Raw genomic sequence first — 4,691 nt, 5'->3', positions numbered from 1 at the left:
CGCAGCCGGGGAGCCGCCCGGGGCCCCGTCGGCACCACTGCGGTCGGCACCAGAGGGATGGGGGGGGGGGGGCAGGCAACTCCCAGGAGACTCAGGGGCCAAGGCCACCTCCAGTCAGCTCTGTGGCCCCCGGAGGTGGCCACTCCCTCCTAGTCATCAGAAGCCAGGGTGGGCAATGTGTGGTGGGCGTCTCCCCTGCGCAGGGGAGCTGCATAGCCCGGGAGGCTCCCCCCATCCTTGTGGGGCAGGAGTTGCCCATGAGTGAGGACCTGGGCATACCAGAGCCAGCCCCCTTGTCTCAGATGTCTTTGGTGCAGGCTCAGGCTCCAGGGCCCCCCGGATCAGACGGAGGCCAGCCCCAGCCAGGACCACTGCCCCCACGTCTTCACCGGGTCAATGGCTGCTTGATCTGGGGTCCAGAAGTCCCGTGTGTCATGATCCTGGCTGGAGCTCTGCCAGCCAACAGAGTCCTGGGAAGCTGACATGAACCCCTTCCCTGGACTTCACAGCAGTGTGGGCCATGGAACTCTACGAACCTCCCCCTTCCGGCAGCCCCCACCCTGCTCTCCACGTGCACCCACCCCACCCCACAGTGCTTCCCCGGGTCCTCCTCCCCTCTTAGCACCTCACCAGCCCACGGCTTCAGTGACCGCCTGGACCCCATGGGTCCTCAAATCCGTAGCTTGGGTCCCTTGCCCAGCCCTCGAGAGCAACCCGCCAGCCAGCTGTCTTCTGGGAACGTCCCAAGGACATCCCAGGCCTGCCGTACCCAGGACAGACCCTCCAGTCACCCTCCCAAACCTGGGGCTCCCCTGGGGCTTGTGGTATCCATAGAAGCTCCTGGGCCACGGAGGTCCGGGGCTGGCCAGTCCTCCTCCTGCCCCGTCACCTGGCCCTCTTCGGCCCCCTTCCAGCTCCATCCCACCCTCTCCTCCTGCACACTGGTACGGCCCCCCTGCCCAGCCCACCAGCCCATCCATGTGCTCCAGGAACCCTGTGCTCAGCCCTGGGCTTTGTTTCTACGGTGGCTGAGCTGGGAACACCTGGATCTGAATTCTGCCCCCACAAGTCCTGTGAAGGAAGCCAGCACTGAAGAAAGCGGACCCGGGGGACTCTCCAGTTTCTTTTCTGGCCTGTGTCCCTTCATCGGCCCCAGGCACCCTGGCCTCCAGCCACCTGTCCCCCAGCTGTTGTTCATGCGATTCACTCTGTCACACTGTCCCTCCTGTCCCATGGGCCTCGCTTCCCACTCCACTCTGGTCTTTGCTCAACGCCACCTCCTGAGGGACCCCTTCCCCATGGACCACTCTCCAGAATGGTGCTCCCCCTGCCCCCCACCCCCGCTAACGCTCACCCGCACCATCTTCACAGCTACTGTTGCTACCGAATTTCCAGCCTGTTTATGACGCTCTCCCCGGCTCCCCAGGCTGAGGGCTTTGCTGGTTTTCACAACCGCTGCACCCCAGCACCTAGATTTCTGCACGGAAGCTCATGAATCACCCATCAATTTTCCAGCGGACGACCGTGAAACTCACAGACGTAAGTGTGTTCAGTTCCCGCGGCTATCATAACAAACCACCACACATGGACCCTCTGACAGTTCTGGGCTCAGAGACCCTAAAACCCCGGCCCCAGGGGGCCCTGGCTCCTGCCTCCCACCCCGCTCCCAGAGACCGCACATCCCCCGCCCGCAGCCCCCCTCCCCCATCCTCACCACCAGCCTCAAAGGCTTGGTCCATCTCTCGGACTCTGACCCTCTCAGTAGCGGGCCCACCAGTATGACCCAAGACAATCTATACCAAGATTTTTTTTTTTTAATGTTAGCTCTACATCCAACATGGGGCCTGAACTCAGGACCCTGAGATCAAGAGTCACACGATCAGGGCACCTGGGTGGCTCAGTCGGTTTATCATCTGCCTTCAGCTCAGGTCATGATCCCAGGGTCCTGCTCAGTCCCTTGCCCTCTCCATCTGCCACTCTCTCCTCTCTCGCTCTCTGAAACTAATAAAATCTTAAAATATAAATAAAAAGCGTTACACGCTCTACTGACTGCCAGCCAGGCAACCCTTCCCATCTCAGGCTTTTTTTTTTTTTTTTTTTTTTTTTTAAGATCTTACTTATCTGACAGGGAGAGAGTGAGCGGAGGCGGGGGACACAGGCAGGGGGAGCGAGAGGGAGAGGCAGGCTTCCCGCCAAGCAGGGAGCCTGATAGGGCGCTCCACCCCAGGACTCTGGGATCAGGACCTGAGTCGAAGGCAGACGCCCAACCGCCACACCATCTCAAGATTCTTAATCGTATCTGCAAAATCCCTTTTGTCCTGGAAAGTAACATAATCACGGGCTGGGATTAGGACTTGGGCAGCCACGCGGGCATTATTTTCTACCAGAACCCAGCCCCAAGGGCGCAGCCAGGAGGAGGCGGAGCTGGCCTTGAAGCCGGTTCTGGTGCACGCAGAGCACACCAGCCCTACTTAACCTTTGTCTCTGGACTCCAGGTCCTCGCCCTTGAGGCTGCATTCCCCGTGCATCCTTCTGCTTCACCCCTGCATCCCCCCCACCCCCCTGCCTCCTGAGATCAGGTCTTCCTTCTCAGCGGGCAGAATGGCAGCCAAACGCTCTCGTGTGCCTGTCCATAACCTCTTGAGGAGCCACGAGGAAAGCGTTTCAGACGTCATCTCATTTAACTCGTCAAACAGAGAAACTGGGACTCGGCTTAGCATCTGAGGACCATCTCCAAGGTGGCCGCAGAACTTCAATCTGAATGCAGGCTCTTCTGCGACATGTAAGGGAAGGCCCAAGTCAGACCGGCTGAGCAGGAACAGAAGAAATTTATCAGTCTGCATTTTGGGGGCTTTCAGGGAAGGCCAGCCCAGCTGGATCTGGGAGCACACAAAGGGTTATGGCACTTTCTCGTCCAGGGACTCAGGTTCCTGAGTGCCAAGCGGGTTGACAAGGCTTGTGGTGATGAGATGGTCTCATTTCTCCAGGCCCAGACCCTCCCAGCTCAGCCACTGGGGCCCGGTATTCTCTGAAAAAGTCCCGGAGTCACATTTTACTAGATGAGCCACGTGCTGTTCCTAATCCAACCCACGGCAGCAAGGGACCCAGGAGTGCTCTGGGGACTGGGTGACCCTCCCTACAGCCAGGTTCGGAGGGCCGTCCAATCTGAACCTTACAAACTAAGAATGGGATGCCCCCAAGAGAAAATCGAGATGCTGTGGACAGACGACAGACAGGCAGAAACCCCAGATGACCAGCACCCCAGAACATTTCAGAGCCCAAGGAGCAGACTTTCCTGGGGGCTGAGGCCCCATGGGGCACCTGCTGGAGCACCTCCCTTTTCCTTTCCAGAACCAGCCCCCCACCCCATGCTTTGTGGGGATGCGGGGCTGACATAGGGAGATCCTGGGAAACCTGTCTGGGACAACCACGGTTAGTCTAAGTACTATTTACTAACAAGCTGCCACAGAGCATGACAGAGAATGACGGTGAGAACACCTGGAACCCTTAGCAAAGGGCACAGCGACCTTTCCACCCACAAGGGGCCTGCTCCAGGTCCCCCAGGGTGCAGGGCAGAGGTGAGCCAGTCAAGGTCCCAGCCCTGAGGCAGCTCGGCTCAGGAATGCTCCTCAGAGTCCTCCGTCCCTGTCCCCACGTTGGAATTTTGCTTTCTTTGCCTCAGGCAGGTTTACCTGCCTGTCCTCACAAGGGCCACGGCCAGGGGCCAGGGGTCCGGGCACAATCCCTGCAGCTGTGGGCGGCCCTGCGCACGGCCACAGCGCCACACCGTAGCGCCACGCCCACCGCCCGGGGAGCTGTCACCCCGAGGATGTGGAGGCGGGAGGCCGGGGAGCCAGGCTCAACTCTCACGCCAAGTACCCCGGCGGGGGCGCGTGTGTCCAGGACCAGCCCGGGCTGAGCCCAGGCGCCGTCGGGACGAAAGGAGAGCTGGGGAGGTGAGGGCACAGCCAGGCCCGGGGCTCGTCCGCGGGGGGGAATCGGTCTGGGGGCTCGGCCGGAGCGGGTGCCGAAAGCGGGGTCCACTCCTCTGCCCAGCCTCTCCGGGGAGCCGGTGCCGCCGCTCGCGAGTCCAGCTCGTCCGACCGACGCGAGCAGCGCGGTTCCTCCTCGCCTCAGCCTCGGGTCCCACTAAGCTCGCCGGGCCTCCGCACCCCGCCCCACGCTCGGCCCCATTCTCTGCTCGCGGGACGGGAAACTGAGGCACCTCCCGTCGGGGGCCCGGGCTCTCACTCCGCCCTCCCGCCTCCCCACGGCCGGCGGGGCCTCCCTTTCCGCTCGCCCAGAACCACCCGAGAAGAGAGTCCGCCTGCCTTCGCCCCGCCCGGGCCAGAGGACCCCGCCCCGACCCGCCCCCGGCCCTGCTCCCCAATTCCCCGCCCCGGGCCCCACCCCGCGCGGGGACGTCATAAAAAAAAAACCAAAAGCCTTGCGGCCCGTGCCGGGACGACGCAGCCCAGCCCTGCCCGCCTCCCGGCGCACAGGCATCCCGGGTGCTCGTTGGAGCGGGGGGCGGCAGCGGCGGCCTCCCGGGGGTCGGAAGCGCCAAGGCGCCTGCGCGCTCGCCCCCCCCCCCACGTCCCTCCTGGCGGTCGCGCCTGCGCGCTCCGCGGGCCGGAGGGCGGGGACTCCACTTCCCGGTGTGCCCCGCGGGCGGGCGCGCAGGCTCAGTC

The sequence above is a fragment of the Enhydra lutris genome, unplaced genomic scaffold (assembly GCF_002288905.1).
Source record: "Enhydra lutris kenyoni isolate GAN:26980312 unplaced genomic scaffold, ASM228890v2 scaffoldscaffold86, whole genome shotgun sequence".
Taxonomy (NCBI): Eukaryota; Metazoa; Chordata; class Mammalia; order Carnivora; family Mustelidae; genus Enhydra; species Enhydra lutris.
The sequence above is the reverse complement of the archived record's forward strand: the minus strand, read 5'-3'. Positions refer to the sequence as shown.